Source organism: Lycium barbarum, chromosome 2 (assembly GCF_019175385.1).
Source record: "Lycium barbarum isolate Lr01 chromosome 2, ASM1917538v2, whole genome shotgun sequence".
Lineage (NCBI taxonomy): Eukaryota > Viridiplantae > Streptophyta > Magnoliopsida > Solanales > Solanaceae > Lycium > Lycium barbarum.
Genome location: NC_083338.1, coordinates 127,158,714 through 127,178,904, shown reverse-complemented (window position 1 = coordinate 127,178,904; position 20,191 = coordinate 127,158,714). Strand labels below are relative to the sequence as shown.

Here is a 20,191-nt window from a genome sequence, read left to right as displayed (position 1 = left end):
AGCTGTATTGTGGAATACAGTTCGTAAACTGCAGGCGTATTTTGCAATGCTACGAGACAGTTTCTTACACTTGAACTTACCTGCAGTTCAGCAATATTTTCTGCAATATATTCCTGCACCAAAACAACCATTACCATATATGTAAAAAAAAAAAACTAAAAAAAAAATAAACATTACACTTGGGTTGCCTCCCAAGAAGCGCTCTATTCAACGTCGCGGCACGACGATGGTGACCATTCACTCCTTATCTTGGTACACCAGATCATTGTTCGTTCCGAGGTGCTTCAACCTATAGCGATCAACAATCCTATCCTCCGAAACCATTCCGTGATAGTGCTTCAATCTCTGCCCATTCACTTTAAATGTCCGAGTTCCATCTCTGGACTTTAACTCGATTGCTCCATGGTGGAAACACCTACCACCTCAAATGGACCAGACCACCTTGATTTAAGCTTACCAGGCAGCAACTTCAACCGAGAGTTAAACAGCAATACAAGGTCACCCTTGTAGAACTCTCACTTCAGGAACTTCTTGTCATGGTATTGCTTCATCCTTTCTTTATAAAGTGCTGCACTCTCATATGCCTGGTACCGAAACTCATCCATCTCATTTAGTTGAAACAACCTGAGCTTGGTTGTTTCCTCCCAATCCATATTCAGTTTCTTCAGCGCCCACATAGCCTTGTGCTCAAGTTCAACTGGCAAGTGGCAAGCTTTTCCGAATACAAGCTTGAAGGGTGAAGTTCCAATTGGAGTCTTGAAAGCAATCCGGTATGCCCATAGAGCGTCATCGAGTTTGCGAGCCCAATCAGTTCTATTTGCATTCACTGTTTTTGCTAGAATGCTCTTGATCTCCCTATTGGACACTTCAACCTGTCCACTTGTCTGAGGGTGATAAGGTGTTGCCACCCTATGTTTTACACCATATTTATCCATCATTCTTGCGAAAGATCTATTGCAAAAGTGGGATCCACCGTCGCTGATTATAGCCCTCGGAGTACCAAAACGAGTAAATATGTTTTTCTTGAGGAACCCCATAACACTCTTGGCCTCATTATTAGGTAAAGCCACCGCTTCTACCCATTTTGACACATAGTCCACAGCAACCAAGATGTATTTCATGCCACCCGAACTCACAAAGGGTCCCATAAAGTCAATCCCCTAGACATCGAACACTTCTACCTCCATAACACAATTCATAGGAATTTCTTGCCTTCTGCCGATATTCCTTTGCCTCTGACACTGATCACAGGACCGCACCAATAGATTAGCATCATGAAAGATATTCGGCCAGTAATAGCCGCACTCAAGTACCTTAGCTGCAGTCCAGTTTCCGCTATGATGACCCCTAACAGGAGAGTCATGGCACGCCTTTAGAATCGCCATCACTTCACTTTCCGAAATACAACGCCGAATGATGTTGTCAGCGCATGTTCAGAACAAATACGGCTCGTCTCAATAGTACTGCCGAGCATCCCGCAAGAATTTCTTCTTTTGGTAGGCTTTGATATCTTCTGGAACTATGCCAGTTACCAAATAATTGGCAATGTCAGCATACCACGGTGCCACCTCATTTGACACAGCCAACACCCTCTCATCTGGAAAAGCATCATCTATATCAAGCTCATCAGAAGGTCTTCCAGCCTCTTCAAGCAGAGCGAGATGGTCAGCAACCTAGTTTTCAGTACCCTTGCGGTCCTTCACCTCAAAATCAAACTCTTGTAGCAATAGCACCCATCTGATCAGTCGCGACTTTGCTTCCTTCTTTGCCATGAGGTATCTGAAGGTTGCATGATTAGTGTAAACCACTACTTTGGACCCCAACAAGTAAGCCCGAAATTTCTCAAAAGCAAACACAATGGCAAGCAGCTCTTGCTACGTCACTGTGTAATTCATCTGTGCAGCATTCAGTGTTCTGCTTACATAATAGATCGGGTGCATAATTTTATTGTGCTTCTGCCCAAGCACAGCACCTATTTCAAACCCACTAGCATCACACATCAGTGCAAATGGCAAGGACCAGTCAGGAGCAACAATAACAGGAGCAGTTGTGAGACGCTCTTTTAACTCCTCGAACGCCTTCTAGCACTTATCATCAAACAAAAATTTAGCCTCTTTTTCAAGAAGCTTGCACATTGGATTGACAATCTTGGAGAAATCTTTGATGAAGCGCCTGTAGAATCCAGCATGTCCCAAGAAACTGCGGACACCTTTGACTGAGATCGGTGGTGGAAGTTTTGCAATCACATTAATTTTCGCTTGATCGACCTCGATTCCCTTTTCAGAGATTTTGTGACCGAGGACGATTCTTTCCTTCACCATAAAATGGCACTTCTCCTAATTTAACACCAGATTGGTCTCCTCACACCTTTTTAGCACTTGACCCAGATGGCCAAGACAATCTTTAAATGAATCACCCACCACGGAAAAGTCATCCATGAACACTTCCAAGAAATCCTCTACCATTTCAGAGAAGATTGACATCATGCACCTCTGAAAAGTGGTTGGCGCATTACACAAACCAAAAGGCATCCGACTGAATGCAAATGTCCCATAAGGACAAGTAAAAGTGGTCTTCTCCTGATCCTCTAGAGCAATGTTGATCTGATTGTAGCCCGAATAACCATCAAGGAAGCAATAGTAGGAACGCCCCGCTAGCCTATCAAGCATCTGATCAATGAAGGGCATAGGGAAGTGGTCCTTGCAAGTGGTTGTGTTGAGCTTGCGATAGTCCATGCAAACTCTCCATCTGGTGACAGTTCTGGTCGGGATCAACTCATTCTTTGCATTCGACACTACAGTGATGTCGCCCTTCTTAGGAACACATTGGACTGGGCTCACCCATTTACTATCAGCAATTGGGTAAACCATGCCCGCATCCAGCCATTTGATGATCTCTTTCTTGACGGCCTCTTGCATATTCTCGTTCAGTCGCCTCTGATGCTCTACACTCGGTTTGCTACCCTCCTCCAACTGAATTTTGTGCTCATAGAACCCAGATGGAATACCTCGAATGTCTGCTATGGTCCAACCAATAGCACGCCTATACTCCCTCAACACCTCCAAAAGCTGAAAAATCTGCTCCTCAGTCAATATGGCTGAAACAATCACAGGTAATGTATTGTCTAGACCAAGGAACTCATATTTCATATGTGATGGGAGCTGCTTAAGCTCCAACTTAGGTGGATCAATGATAGAAGGTTTGCTGGAGGAGTTATTCTATTTTCCAGATCAAGATTCAGTTCTTTGGGTGGTATGTATATGAGCCCAACCCAACAAGTGAATTAACTGTCTCCACATAGCCTTCCATGTCTTTAGCATCGAAATTCATAAGAATACCAGCTAGAGCTTCACCCAAACTTTCTTCTTCCATCTTGAACTCCACTGCTTCATCAACAACATCGAATGAATCAATTACCGAAATACTCTCGTAAGCACTTGGTAACTTCATCCATTTGCTAGCCTGAAAAGTCACTTCCTCATTGCTGACTCAGAACTTGATCTCATTTTTCTCCGAATCTATCAGAGCCCTCCCTGTAGCAAGAAAAGTTCTCCCCAGAATAATTGGAATGTCCCTATCAACAGCACAGTCAAGAATCACAAAATCAGTGGGCAACATAAAATCACCAACCCGCATAATTACATCATCAACCACCGCAACAAGTCTTTTGATAGACCTATCAGCCATCTGCAATCTCATAGTAGTCGGTCTTGGCATCCCCAAACCTGATTGTTTATATATAGCAAGGGGCATCAAATTAATGCTCGCCCCATTATCACACAAAGCACGAGCAAAATCATGGTGCCCAACAGAACAAGGAACGGTGAATGTGCCAGGATCTCCCTTTTTCTGAACAATTGTAATTGAAATGATGGAACTCACAGTGTGAGTCAAGCTCACGGTTTCATGCTGCACCGTTTTCTTCTTGGTCAGCAGATCCTTCAAATATTTCGCAATGCCGAGCATCTCCTTGACAGCTTCCAAGAAGGGAAAAATCAGAGATAACTGCTTCAACTGATCATAAAACTTCTCAAACTTAGCATCTTCCTTCTTCTTCACCAACCTTTGAGGAAAGGGAGGTGTAGATTTGCAAAGCTGCGTCAAAGGGCGGAGAGCCCATTTTACAGCCTTCTTACTTGTGTTATCAGCTTCCTTCTCCATCTCTGGAATATCAGCAACCTTCTTGTTAGTAGGATTCTCATCAGCAATAATGGATGCTTCAGGCTGCACCTCATCCTTTTCATCTATTGACTCAAGATCAATCTCCTTCTCAGCAGCCCCCTGGAGTGTTTTACCACTCCTAGTAGTGATGGCAAACACACGGTCTACACTGCCTCCCCCATTCTTGGGATTTGGAATAGTGTCACTCGGAAGTCCTCCCTTTTTAGGAGGGTGCTGCTCTCTAGAAATATCCCTCATCTGCGACTCAAGCTTCTGAATAGCCGCTGTATGAGAACCCACTGTTTCTGTCAGCCCAGATAAGGTCCTCTCAGACTTAGTTTGATTGGCCAGAATCTTTTCAAGCATTGCTTCAACCTTTGAACTACCTTGCTCTGTTGACTGCCTTTTCGGTGGTATATAAGGATTAGAACTCTTGTTCCCAAAATTGTTGCTTTTGTCGTAGCTCCATTGGTTCGTACCACCATAATTATTGTTGTAGTTCCCAGAGTTGTTGTAAGCACCTTGACCCTGCTGAGGTCTCCATTGATTCTGATTCTGATAGCCACCTTGGTAATTTTGTCTTTGGTAACCCCCTTGAGAGTTATTAACATAATTACCATATTCAACCTGCATAGGTGGCCCATCTTGGAATGGACCATCTTAAGCATGGTACATCCCTTTAGGAAAAATTGTATCATCCTCACAAACATTTACCTTTTTGATTTGGGATTCATCAAACTTCTTTGTTAGCAAGGAAATATTTGTTGCAAGTTCTGCCAAAGTTTGTTGGGTGTCTTGATTCTCCTTCACTATATTCTGGATCATAGCACTACCATACGGCACCACATTAGCATTGTTTGAGTGCCAAGCCTGATTATGAGTCGTCAGCTTGTTAAGTATAGTGGTCACTCGTCGAAAGGTCTTGTTCATAAAACAACCATCAGCTGCATTATTAGCTACTGACTGTGTCACTGGATCCAACCCTCGGTAGAACTTCTCCATTAATATATGTTTCGGAAAACCATGATTCGGGCTCTTCTGCAAATACTCCTTGAATCTCTCCCAGGCTTCATATAGTTGTTCCCCCGGTCGCTGCTTAAATTCATATATCTTGTCACGAATCTCAGCCTTCTTGCTAGGGGAATACTACTTTGTGAGAAAAGCAGCTACCATCTCTGCCCATGAAGTAATCGAATTTCGGGGAAGCTTCTCGAACCATGTTCTTGCCTCTCTAGCTAAGGAATATTTGAATAACCTAAACTGAATAGCATCTTGTGGAACGTTGTTCTGGATGTGATTAGCACACACATCCACAAAATTCTGCAAATGACGTTGAGGGTCATTCTCGGTAGAGTTCCGAAAGTATCCCTCAAGTTTCAACAGCTGGTATAGAGAGGAGTCAATTTTCACAGTAGCAGCTCTAACTCGAGGTTGAACAATAGCAGATGCATAGGCCTCCTCTGGAACAAGTTCAACGAAAATATTCTCATCATCTGAATCATTCACCTGATTGTTCAACCGATTCCCCTGGTTACCAGCACGTTGATTTTGCTGATTTTGATTCATGTTCACCTGGTTTACACAGAGTAGCAAACAAGGTGTGATGGAATAAGCAAAAGACTTTAATCAAAGCAAACACTATTTAGTAATTTCAAAATCGTATTCCCCGGCAACGGCGCCAAAATTTGGTACGCTCAAATTACACCTATTAATGATATAACGCGGACGTTGTCAAATATAGTAACCCAACAAGGTTGGGGTCGAATCCCACAAGGAATATGGGGTGAAAAGGTTACTAAAGTCGTAGGATGCTAAGTTCTAGGTCTAATGTCTTAATCCGATGATTTTGGTAAAAGTTGGTTTTTTTCTATAACTAATCGCTATCTATTGCTTTGGTGAAAATTTATGGTAAAAGAAACTAAGGTTGTGTCCCCGCTAGATAGGGTGTATGATCATGGGTATTGATCTTGATATACTTATAATGGATCATTATATGAATGCACTTAATCTCTATGTGAATCTCTACTATTTCCCAATAAATAAAGATTATGTCTTTCTATGATTTTTCCAAATATAAGAACGATTAATCATGCCAAGTAAATTCTTCTTATTCCTAAATGAATTTATTAAACAAAGTTTAAAGCTTTGAGTCCTTGTTAGTTATTCTTACCAACCCTAATTATTTTCCCAAATAAATCAAGGTTTATGGCTTTAATCAATATTTGCAACCATTAATTATGAATGAAGAATAACTAAATCCTAATAATCCATTATGTGTATATCAATCACAAACCCAATCACAAAACACCCATCATTGGGTTCACAATCCTAGTAAGGGAATTTAGCTACTCATGACAAAGAACAAGAAATAATAAATTGAAGAATTCATAATTGCTTACTTTAGAAGAAAAGAGGAATTGATAATACTTGAATTGATGTTTGAATCTTCAAAAACTAGAGAGTATTTAATGTTCTAAGTCAAAAGACAAAAATATAATAACTGGTATCTATTAAAAACCCTACAATGACTATTTATAGGTTTTGAAAACATAAAAGTTACAGATTTGCACTTTGGTCCCGTCGTCACGAAATACAGTCCGTAAAGTGAAATACGGACCGTAAATCAGTTTACGAACAGGTCGTCCTTCTACTTGTGATCAACTTCCGTCTTTTGAAATACGGACCATAAAGTGGTTTACAGCCTGTAAATTGCCTGGCAGTGTTTTAAAAGGCGTTTTTGAGGCGAGCCTCGGGGCGAGTCCCGGGGCGGGGCGTACCAAAAATGCCTCGGGGCGATGGGTCGGGGCGCAAGTCCCCAAAGGCGTACGCCCAGCAATTTGGGGCGTACGCCCAGGCGTTTGGGGCGAGTTTTTTTTTGTTGGGGCGTAAGCCTAGGCGTTTGGGGCGAGTTTTTTTTTGTTGGGGCGTAAGTCCAGAAAACTTCTTCAAACTAAAACGAAATTTGTTAAATAAGTCCTTAGTATAATGCCCAAATTTTCAAAAGTCAACATGTAATTACTCAAATATTTTAAAAAGGAACTGAAACATTAAATTTAAAAGTCAAGACCTTTTTTTATTGCTAGAATGCCTAATATATGTTCTTTTCCAATTATTTATCTTGTCTTCTACTATCTCAAAAAAGTAACGAGCAGTCACTTATACTTGTAAGTACGTATAATAGATTGTTCTAATTAGTTTTTTTGTGGGGGTGGAGTATGTATATGTGTGTGTGTATATATATATATATATATATATATATCACTTATTTATTGTTTTCTTCAATTTTTTACGTTATTTAACCAATTTAAAAGTATTTATTATAATTATATCATTTTATAAAATACTAAAAATTAAAGTCCCATGAGGCTTACGCCTCGTGCCTCGGGGCTTACGCCTCGCTGAGGCAGACATAAAACGCCTCGCCTTACGCCCCCGCCTTTTAAAACACTGTTGCCTGGTCGTCTTTCAACTTCCAAAACTCAGACTTTGTGCCAAATGCTTGAATGGTTAAATACGTGTTGGAATACGGACCGTAAACTGAAAACGGTCCGTAAACTGAGCTCGTAAATCACCATGTTCTCAGCCTGCCTTTCTGTTCTGTTTATTCTTTAATACGACCTTGGAATACGGCCCATATTGTAGAATACGGACCGTAAACTGAATTTACGACCTGGTTCTGCACTTTCAACTGTTGTCATGCCAAATCTGTTCCGTCACCTGAAAACACTAAAAACCACGTAAAATCACATAGACTTGCTTAAAAACAAGTAAAACTTATAGCAGAAAATCATCAATTTGTGGCGTAAAATCACGCCACATCAATATCCATGCTCTTCGGAAAGAGTTGGCAGATAAAGAACGGGCTCTCAATAAGACATGTGTTTCCTTGGCGGAAAATCATAAAAAATTCTCGGAGTTTATGGGTCGTTCTAAGAAATTGCGTGATTACTCAAAGCAACTCCTGGAACGGAAAAACATGTACAAGCAAAAAATTAAAAATATGGAGAAGGATTTTGAGGATGAAAAACAAAATATTCTTAGTTGGGCTATTATCAAAGCTCTTTATGATATTTTTGAAGACTTTCAACCCTTCTTCTTTTGATCATGCCCAGGCTCTCGCCGTTGCTGAGCGGAACATGAAAGAAGCCAACGAATTCCTTGGATATGATGCGAAGGATGAATATATGGCTGAAGAAAAATGAGTAAATAGCAAGATGATGTTGGTACCTCAGATGAAGTGGATATGTTATCCAGACATGCATCAATTCTTGCTTCTAAGGATACCGTAATCGGGAAGATCCAAACATTGATTCAAATGTCGGGGATGTTCCCGAGAGTGCTCCTGTGCAAATTGCCAAAGATGCCCTTCTCCCCTCTTCTCCGACTGTTTCTTCTTCTCATGTTTGAATTTTTTTATACTTCTTGTCCTTGTAAGGCTTTGTTTTTTGAATAAAATTTCGTTTATTCATGTTTTGCCTTTATTATAAACAATCTCTTGGAAGTTTTCTTTAATTAATACCTTTCGCGGGTGATCAATCCGATTAAGAATTTTAACATCAGAATCCTTGTAAGTAGACTTGTAATTTTAATTTGGGAAGTTCGACTTATTTGATAAAGAAGTCGTATGTCAAATTCCATTGTTATTACTAATGGAATCGGAAAATTCCGGCATTAGTATGTATTATCGGAATCATGAATACAACCAATTAAAAATAATAATATGTATGTATGATCCGAATCATGAATACAACCAATTGAAAATAGTAATATGATCGGCATCATGAATACAATCAATTGTAAATAGTAATATGATCGAAATCATGAATGCAATCAATTGTAAATAGTAATATGATCGGAATCATGAATACATTATACAAACTTACAAAGATCATGTAATAATCAACTTTATTGCTAACATGATTATAAGTTTATGAGTCGAGCTCGGAGACCTTTTCCGTACATTCCTGGGGCGATAGCCTCTATTGTAAGTCTGTGGTGATAGTCCCCCATTGTTTTGTTGTCAAGTATGAAGAACTAAACAATGATGCTTGTAGTCCATTTCCCATACATCCTACTTACTGCCTCGTTAAAAACCTTCCCGGTAAAACCCAAATAGGATAAAACCTGGGTAAGGGAAAAAGAGTACAGTTTGTCGAATGAAACTAAATGTTAGGAATGGAAGAGCTTTAGGTTGCTTATGTTGTAGTTGTTGGAGACAATCTTCCCATCCAAAGTTTCTAATTGAAATGTTCATTTCCCTACATCAGCTACAACCCTATAGGATCCTTCCTAATTTGCTCCTAGTTTGCCTTCGTTCGGTATCTTAGTGGCTGGTGTTACCATTGGAATGACCAAGTCTCCAATTTTAATTTGCCGTAATTTGGCCTTATTTTTGTAGTATCTTTCCACTTGTTGTTTCTGTGCTGTTAACTTGATCAGAGTCAATTCTCGGTGTTCTTCTAGCAGATCAAGTCCATCCTTCATTGCTTCCATGTTTTCTGCATCTGTTGCATGTGCATATCTTATGCTTGGCCCCATTACTTCAATTGGTACTAATGCCTCAGCTCCATAGACTAATGAAAAAGGTGTTTCTCCAGTACTAGTTTTGTGCGTAACTCGATAAGACCAAAGAACTTCGGGAAGGACATCTGGCCAACTTCCTTTTGCATTGCCGAGTCGCCTTTTCAATACTCTGAGTATCGTTTTGTTTGTTGATTCTGCCTGTCCATTTCCAGATGAATGATATGGTGAAGACGTTATTTTTTTGATCCCGAGATTTTAGAGAATATTTGTTATCTCCGTTCCAATAAATTGCTTCCCATTATCACAACTTATTTCCTTTGGAATTCCGAATCGGCATATGATGTCTTTTCGGAGAAACTTAATAACTTGCTCATGTCCAACCTTTGAAAGGTAAATAGTCAGTTGCAACAAGTAAGAATTTAACTTTACCTTTGGCTTCGGGGAATGGTCCCATGATGTCGAGTCCATATTTCATGAATGACCATGGGGTAATGACAGAATGAAGTGGTTCTGCAGGCTGATGTATTGCAGATGCATGTCCTTGACATTCTTTGCATCGTCGTACAAAGTTTTGTGAATCTTTGCCCATTGTATTCCAATAATAACCTGCACGCAACAAACATCGTGCTAATGATCTCCCACCGGAGTGGTTTCCACAATATCAGCTATGCACCTGTTGCATAGCGGTTTCTGTGTCTGTTGGGCCTAAACACTTTGCGAGTGGCCCTGCAAAGGTCCTCCGGTATAGCTCTCCATAAACCAAGCAATATCTAGCTGCTTGTACTCTTAATTTTTGTGCTTCTTTCTTATCTGCGGGTAGAGTCCCTTGTTGGAAATAATCAAGTATCTCATTTCTCCAATCATACGCTGATCCCGTTGTACGTACTTCAATTTCGCAACTAATTGGATGCAATAAATGGATGACACTTCTGCTTCCTGGTTCTGCGGGATCAGCGGCTGATGCTAATTTTGCTAAGCCATCGGCCTCGGCTTTGCTTTCCAGTGGGACTTGCTCTAATTCCCAGTTTTTGAATTTTGCAAAGAAGTGTGATATCTGTGTTTGATACTTCTGCATTCTTGGTTCTTTTATACTGAAAGTTCCATTTACCTGGTTAACCACTAATTGCGGATCATAGCGTACCTTGATGCTTTATGCTCCATATTCCAAAGCAAGTTTTAAACCTGCAACAACAGCCTCATACTCGACTTCATTGTTAGTAATTTTTGGGCATTTAATGGCTTGGCAGACCATTTCTCCAGTGGGTACTTTAAGTACTAAGCCTAATCCCGACCCACTTTCATTAGATGCTTCATCAGTGTATAGGGTCCATATCCCGGAGGATGACCCCGAATTTGTGATGGTTTCCTTTTCCGCTTCTAAAGTTAATTTTGAACTAAAATCCGCCACAAAATCGGCAAGAATTTGCGATTTATAGTATTTCTAGGTTGATAAGTAATATCTAATTCACTAAGTTCAATTGCCCACTTAGCCAATCTGCCTGATAACTCCGGCCTATGGAGAATACTTCGTAGAGGGAATGTCATTACCACGACAATTGGATGGCTTTGAAAATAATGCCTTAATTTTCTAGCGGCATGTATTAAAGCTAGAGCCAATTTTTTTTAAATGCGGATATCTGGTTTCATCATCTAAAAGAGTTTTACAAACATAATAAATCGGAGTTTGCTTACCTTCTTCTTCCTGTACCAGAACTGCTTACTGATACCTCAGAAACGGTAAGATATAGAAACAACTTCTCCTCGGGGTTAGGTTTTGATAGCAACGGTGGACTTGAAAGATACCTTTTGAGTTTTTGCAATGCTTGTTTACACTCTAGCGTCCATTCAAAATCTTGCTGTTTTTTCAGTACAGTGAAGAATTTGTGGCACCTCTCTGATGATCTTAAAATAAATTGAGTAACGCTGCTACCCGACCAGTCAAACTTTGCACCTCCTTTTTGTTGTTGAGATCATCGGGAATGTTTTCTATCACCTTTATTTGGTCTGGGTATATCTCTATTCCTCGCTTTGAAACTATGAATCCCAAGAACTTTCCGGAAGACACGCCAAATGCGCATTTTTCGGGGTTCAGCTTCATGCTGAACTGCCTTAGTATTGCAAAGGCTTCTTCATATGAATCAAGTGATCTTCAGCTCTTTCTGACTTTACAACCATATCATCAATGTACACCTTCATTAGTTTCCCCAGTTGATCTTTGAACATCATTGTCACTAACCGTTGATATGTTGCTCCGGTGTTTTTGAGTCCAAATGGCATCACATTATAACAATGCAAACACCTCGGTCTTATAAATGTTGTTTTTGTTTGATCTGCAGGGTTCATCTTGATTTGATGGTATCCTGAATAAGCATCAAGGAAACTTAACAATTCATGGCCGGCTATTGCGTCTGCCATCTGATCTATATGAGGAAGTGGAAAAGGATCTTTTGGACATGCTTTGTTTAGATCTGTTAAATCTACACACATTCGCATCTTTCCATTCTTCTTTGGCACCACTACTACATTCGATACCCACTCCGTATGCTCTACTGGTCTTATAGATTCGGCGTCTAATAATCTTTGTACCTCTTCCTCTATAAATCTACTTCTATCGTCGGAAAATCTTCTTGGGGGTTGTTTCACAAGTCTGTGATAAGGATCAATGTGCAATTTGTGTGTTTCTACCTCCGGTGCTATTCCTGTCATGTCAGCGTGCAAAAGGCAAAAATATCTATATTGTCAGATAAAAATGAAATATACTTACTCAGTTGGTGCACTTTGCATCCGACGAATTTACGCTTTTTTGGAGATGTGTCATCAAATGGCATTGGGTCGAGATCTTCAACTACCGCCGTTGATTGTTCCTCTGTTAAAGGATCTTGTATAGTTTCTCTTTCAGCATCGTTGATGTTTGATTCCGTTTGATGCAGTATTTGGTAGACTTGTTTATCCTTTTTACCTTCTCTTTCCGGTTCGAAAGGTTCTACCTTTGGTACACCTTTCTTTATCGCTACGGCGTAACAGTCTCTGGAAATTCTTTGCTCTCCACGAACTTCTCCGATGCCCCACGGCGTTGGAAATTTGACCATTTGGTGATATGTTGATGGTACTGCTTTCATGGCGTGAATCCTAGGACGTCCAACTATCACGTTGTAAGCCATCGCAGAGGACATGATTGAAAATGCAATTTGCAGTTCCACTCCACCTGCTACGATTGGTAAAATGATTTCACCTAGAGTTCTTTTTGTTGAATTATTGAACCCAGTGAGCATGATGGATTTGTGGATTATTTTGCTCGTCAATTTCATCTCCTCTATGAACCTGATGTTTATGATGTTGGCAGCACTTCCCTGATCAACAAAAACACGTTTAATATTAGTATCTAAGATACGCAAAGTAATTACTAACCCATCATTATGCGGAAATTGCATGTCGTCGGCGTCAGCTTCGTTGAAGGTGATACAATCTTCGACGAGAGCCAGCCTATCCCTTTTTTCACTTCTGGTGGTTATTCTTTTGAACTTCACGCCTGAGGTGTAAGTGACTTTGTTGACGTCCAGCCCTCATGTAATGTTGATATCTGCACAACCTGTAATAAAATTCACTACTTGCTTTGGCTCAAGAAGTGGTGGCGGCGCTCCTTGCTCTCTGTTCCGATAATATGTTTGCTTGCCTTTCTCTGAAAGCAACTCCGTCAAATGTCCTTGCTCTAAGAGATCGGCAACTGCTAATCGCAATGCATGGCAATCCTCATTCTTGTGACCATGCCCGAATTGCGGATGTATAGGCAGTGATGTGATCTTGAGGGGTCGGTGGTTCCGTCATATTTTTTAATTTTTGGTAATTTGAAACTTTTTGGAACGTGTTCCAAATATGCAGAATCTTTCCATGGATGATATATGTAGTCACTACCGTCCTCTTTTTTTATAGCGGGTGGTGCCCCGGGTATTCTACTGATTTTTTCCTCATGTTCTTTGAATTTTTTTCATACGCTTCTCGAACCGCTACAGTATTGGAGCAGGTTTGATTGGATTGATATCAACATCTCCATGACCTGTTGCCTCTGCTGCCACGCCGAGATCATCGGCATTGGTTGGCTCTCCGTTTAAGTTTCTTTGCTCAAGGGTTACTGATCAACTTGAACCAGCAATCCCGTTCAAACATACATATTATTATTTTTAATTAGTTGTATGCATGATTCGGATCGAGGGGGACTGGGAGAGGGGACTGCACCAACCCATATCAGGACACGTGGTGTCTCCCAAAGTGTCCGCTCTTCAATTTTTGTGTCTGCTTAATAATTTTTTTTTTTTAAATGATCTTAACTTGAAAACATTCGCTGGGAAGAACTTTTGTTGCTCATCAGACATAATTTCTAGCTTTTGCATATAAGGAAGAACTTGTGGTCAATTGAGCAAATTCATTATCTCACATGTAAAATTAATTTATGTCCACAACTTATGCCCGATGGGCAACAAAAGCTTTGCCTAGCTAATTTTCTGAAGTAGAGACTATTTTTCAAAAAATTTGTTAGGCAGGCCAAAAAATCAAGACTACCTCTTATGCAGTGTTTTAAAAGGCATTTTCGGGGCGAGCCCTGGGGCGGGGCGTACCAAAAATGCCCCGGGGCGAAAGTCTCCAAAGGCGTACGCCTAGCAATTCGGGGAGTACGCCCGGGCGTTTGGGGCGAGTTTTTTTTGTTGGGGCGTAAGCCCAGAAAACTTCTTCAAACTAAAACGAAATTTGTTAAATAAGTCCTTAATATAATGCCCAAATTCTCAAAAGTCAACATGTAATTACTCAAATGTTTTAAAAAGGAACTGGAACATTAAATTTAAAAGTCAAGACCTTTTTTTTATTGCTAGAATGCCTAATATATATTCTTTTCCAATTATTTATCTTGTCTTCTACTATCTCAAAAAAGTAACGAGCAGTCACTTGTACTTGTAAGTAGCATATAATAGATTGTTCTAATTAGTTTGTTTGTGGGGGTGGAGCATATATATATATATCACTTATTTATAGTTTTCTTCAATTTTTTACGCTATTTCACCTATTTAAAAGTATTTATTATAATTATATCATTTTATAAAATACTAAAAATTAAAACCCCATAGGGCTTACGCCCCGTGCCTCGGGCCTTACGCCTCACTGAGGCAGACGTAAAACGTCCCGCCTTACGCCCTCACCTTTTAAAACACTGCTCTTATGGAGGCCATTTGTGAACTTAACCCGGCCTACATCTCGTTACCTGATGGACCGGGTTTTAGGGGAACGGGATGAGGAATCTAGATATTTTTTTAATGTGTATAAAGACTTGAATATTTGAACAAGAGTGTGAAAAAAGATTCCAAAGCTAAAACCACTAATTTATTTAATAGAAATTTAAGCTTTATATTTTTTTGATATAATTTTTAACTAAATATTGGGCTATTTCCTAATCTATATTATCTTTTATTTTTATTATTAAAGGAGAGGAAATTTTTTTCTCCTTAAGTCAAGTGACATCACCACAAAAAAACACATATACCTTAAGTATTAACTAATTTATCCTTATGGCATCATATTAAATCTACATTCCAAATCACTGTTATCCATTTAAATTGAGGACATCGCAACAGACCAACAGTTGAACTTTTGAAGTCAAATTTGAGAAGAAGTAAACCGTATGTTTTAAGACTATACAAATTGCAGATTTTTAAATTAAGTTTAAAATATCAAAACAAATTTTAATTGAACTTGTGCTTTCAAATTTTAGAAGAAAGTTAGCCTTAGTTTTGCATTTTATTTTATGTTATTTTTATTTTTATCTTTAAAACGAAAAAGACAAAAAGAGCAAAAGAGTAAACTAAAACAAAACCAACCTATGCACGTCCCTTTTTTCCCCCATTCCCCAACGAACTCACAAACACAGATATACACGGTTTAACCCAAAAAAAAAAAAGAGTAACTTGCTGCTTCTTTATAACCAGTGACGGATCCAGAATTTTCATTCAGCACGTTCGAAAAAAAAAAACTAAATTTACACTGTAATTTTTTGCCGAGGGTGTTCAACAGTTAATAAATGCACATAAATAAAGAAAATTTATCCTATATATACACTGTAATTTTTTGCCGCTCCTGTTTATAACAACTAAACAAAAGTTTTTATCTCTCTCTCTTTTTTTTTTTTTCTTATTACTTTATTTATTGTTAATAAGTATTTATGTAGACTTCATAAACAGTTACTTCTGCTTGCAACAATTTACACCATTTCGTTTCAATAACTATAAAAATCAAATCGTCCCATGTTTGTTTCTCCACATTGATTCATCATTCCATCTCTCTGCATTTTTTCTGAGAATCCACAAATATTATGTGCAAACATTAGCTCTTTTTTTCCTCATGGAAATCGAGGTACGCATTTTTGTCTATATCTATTTATACTACTAAGAAGGAAACTGTATTAATTTTACTGTCTTCCGTACTATACGCATAATCATTTATAAATTTCTCAATTTTTGGCATAACTTTTTTTTTTCTTTTTTCAACCACAAATATAAAGAGGTTTTATTTATTAAGATTGTGAGTACAAATCTGTTTATCCATTGATTCTTCTCTCCTATTTTTTCTTAGTAATTCGATCAGTGACGTATTTCTCGAATGCATAATGACCTCCTTGTGATGTATTTGATCTCAAAGAACATTCATTTCGAGAATAAACTTCCGATTCCTCTTGCGTTAGAAACAAAGAGATTTGAGATATTTTTCAATGTTATTGTTAATTGAATTGTGAAAGTCAATTTTTCTTCTTACCCCTCTTATTTAATGTTTAGAAAATCTGCAAATGTTAGATTAAGGAAATCTTTTGAAGACAATTATTATTTTAGAAATCTTTTGAAGACAATTATTATTTTAACTTACGCCATATAACAAATATATATTAGAATATTGTAGTGTAAAATACAAAATAATAACACTTATTTAAATTTGAGTTGAGTTATTGAAGCCAAAATTTCATTAGAGAATATATTTGGTGAAAAAGTGTCATCCCTATAATGATATTGGCTCAATCTGATTCAAGAATACCTTTTAAATTCAAATGAAGATAATTTTTAACATAGTATTATTTTCAAAAATTACCACTAATAAAAATTAAGCTGATTCATTATCATGTGGGGTATTTCTAAAGAAACATGAAGTGAAAAACTTTATGACTCTTCACTAATGAAAAGTAGAGAAGGGTTGGAGACTTTAATGACGACGATGGCTAAATAAAAAAAAAATGAAATTGAACAAATAAAGAAGTTTTTCCTAATTTCATTTGAGATATTATTAATCACGTAATACTTGTTAATTCAACTATAATATATCATTGTTCGTTTTGAATCATGTTATATTTTCAGGTTATTTGTCTCAGATTTATATAATTATGCTACTTGTGTTTCATTTAAAAAAAAAAACATTAGTATATGATTCATTTTACTTAACTTCACAAAGTGATATTGCATTGCAAACAAGATGACAAATTGCGATTTTGTTAATCTTTAGAGCCTGTTTGGCCTAGCCAAAAGCCTTTTTTTTTTTTGGGGGGGGGGGGGGGGGGGGGGGGAGCAAAAACGCTTTTACGGGATATTTGAGGTGTTTGATCAATTAGTAAAACTGTTTTTAAGTAGAAGTAGAAGTAGTTTTTCTACGGTTGGGGAGAAGCAGAAAATTTCTGCTTCTTGAAAAAAGCAGAAGCAGAAACTTATTTTTTTAAAGACAAAAATATCTCTACCATAAATACATATTGCCAACTATATCCCTCATTAATCCATAATTTTTAGTTAATGATTCTTTAGCTTTCACTTTTGTAATATACTTTTATAATTTGTGAAATGATTTTGAATTTTATTTTGGTTGTAGATTTTTAGTATATTTAAATTAACGTGTTGATATTATATCAATATTAATAATTTTGTTCTATTTATAAATGTATTATATTAATTAAAAAATTTAATATGTACTTTTAAATTTTAATTAAATAAAAATAAAAACTTAATTAAAATCTTTCATAATAGATATTTAAAATAATTTCTCGCTGTAAAATAATCTTGATAGTAAACGTTCATTAATAATTGTTCTTTTTTGTAATTTGACACTCAAAAGCACTCTTTTAAGAAGATTAGTCAATCACAATCTTTCAAAAGTACTTTTCAAATGAATTAGCGAAACAAAAACAATTTCTCATCAAAAGTACTTTTCTAAAAAACACTTCCCAAAATAAGCATTTTTAGCCGCTTGGCCAAACAGGCTCTTAGTTCCATCCGCGCATCGCGCGGACCCTAATACTAATTACATTTTAAATGGTAGCTAAACATTAACTAGCAGTTCGAAAGTGGCTAGTCCACCTGTCATTGGCACGAATACCCTTATCTTGGGGTGGTCTTTAATTTTTGCTTCTCAAATCGCTGATCTTTAACGTTTATTCTTCGGCACTTTAAGTAACAAAAAGTGGCCGAAAATACATTTGACATCGAAAAAAAATTGGTCTACTCACCTAATTTTGCAAGGCATAAGTTTATAGAAACTTTGCCTTATCCGACATAATTTTTGTAGGAATTATATTTTTGGACATAATTCGCTCGGCACTACACAACTTATGCCTGAAAATTTAATTCCTATAGAAATTATGCCGATCAAGGCAAAATTTCTATAAACTACGCCTTGCGAATTAGTTACTACAAAACTTAGGCAGAATAATTTAATTCCTACAGAACTTATGCGTGACAAGGCCAAGGGTCTCTAAACCTATGCCTAGTGATTTATTTATTTGTGGTAAGAAAACAATGAATTCATCGCCTTTGCTGGGGATCGAACCCCCAATCTCTCGTTTCTTAGACTAGCGAATAAGAATACTTTGGCCCACAAATATTCATTAAATGAGAAGCATTTTTTTGTGCAGAGTGCCCCTCAAATACACTGGTCTTTAATCTTTGCCCCTTAAGTTGGTGGTCTTAATTTTTTTCGCTTCGCCTAATACTATGAGGTTTGGAGTACGAACCCCGGCTCAGTAAAAAAAAAAAAAGATAATTTCGCAAGGCAGAAATTTGTAGCAAAGTTAGGCCTATTCGGGCTAAAATTAGGCCTTAACGCAGAGTTTTGAATGCAAAATCTACCTCAGTCAAAGTTTTGCATACAAAATACCTTTGCCTGAGGTAGAGTTTTTCATGCAACACTATGCCTTAAGGTAGAGTTAAGGCATGCCCGAAGGCAAAACTCTATCTGATCAGGCAGAGTTTGACTCAAACTCTGTGTGAAGGTAGCAAAACTTTGCGTGCAGGCAAATTCCTGCTTTACAAATCCAAAATCTACCTTGCGATTTTTTTTTTAAAAAAATTATTTTACTAAGCGGGAGTTCGAACCCGAAACCAAGGGATTCTAGCGAAGGGAAAAAATTAAAGACCACCCCGAATAGGGCAATCGTGTAAATTGGCTAATGAGAAGCAGGACAAAAATTAAAGATCAGTTCGTATAAGAAAGGGAAATCCGAGCAAAATATTGATCACTAACTAACAGTCCCAAAGTGCCTAGTCCACCTAATTTTGACATGAACAAAGCCCAATTTCTAACACAGAAGTATATTAGGCCCAATCAAATTCATTTTTTTTTTTTTGGTTGGATTGTCCTTCTTTTTGGGGCGGTCTTTAAATTTTGTCCCTCAAATTAGTGGTATTTAAATGTTGTCTTTCGCCTGAAAAGGTGGCCAAAAATACTGAGGTTTTGGGTTCGAACTCCCGTTCAGGCATAAAAATAAAAATAATTTCGCAAGACAAGGCTTTGAGAAAAATCTGTCTTATGCGCCATATGTTGCCTTAAGGCATAACTAAAAGTTTGCCTTATAAGGAAACCTATGCTGGATCCAGCATAACTTTAGTTATGCCTTAAGACAACTTATGTTGTCTTCGGCAGAGATTACCTTAAGGCATAGCTAAGTCTTAAGGCATAAAAGTCTGCCTTAAGGCGCTTATGCCGGATCCTGCATAACTTTCCCCAAGCCTTGCCTTGTGAAATTATTTTTTATTTTTATGCCGAAGTCGGAGTTTGAACCCAACCTCAGGAATTCTACTCGAAGGACAGAAAATTAAAGACCAGCAATTTGAGGGACAAAAATTAAAGACCACCCCGAATGAGGACATTCCTGCGAATTTTCACAAGCCCAAAACTTCTCTTATCTATTTGTTTTGTTAAGACAGCCGCCAATAGCATTTTTTTAAGTAAAATTTTCACAAATAGCTACCTTTTAACTCTTTCTAATAACCTATAACTACATATGCTATATTTACAATTCGTAACTAGATGACCCTATATTTATCTAGTAGTCGGGTATAGCATAAATATAGCGGAAATACAGACGCGAGTTTAACTGACAGTGTTATATTTATGGAAACAAAATCTGTTCCAATTTTAATTAGAATCAGTTATATTGTTCCCTGATTCACGCAAATATCCTCTCATTCCATATCTGATTCCATATCTCATTCAA

The 20,191-nt window shown here is 37.9% G+C and overlaps 1 non-coding gene across 1 annotated transcript; it reads left to right on the top strand.

Annotated features, from left to right (window-relative positions):
- Positions 1-5,179: 5,179 nt before the first annotated feature.
- On the top strand, positions 5,180-5,285 carry LOC132629549 (small nucleolar RNA R71). Its single transcript, XR_009578319.1, has one exon. It is a non-coding gene; the product is annotated as a small nucleolar RNA R71 (small nucleolar RNA).
- The last annotated feature ends 14,906 nt before the right edge of the window (positions 5,286-20,191 follow it).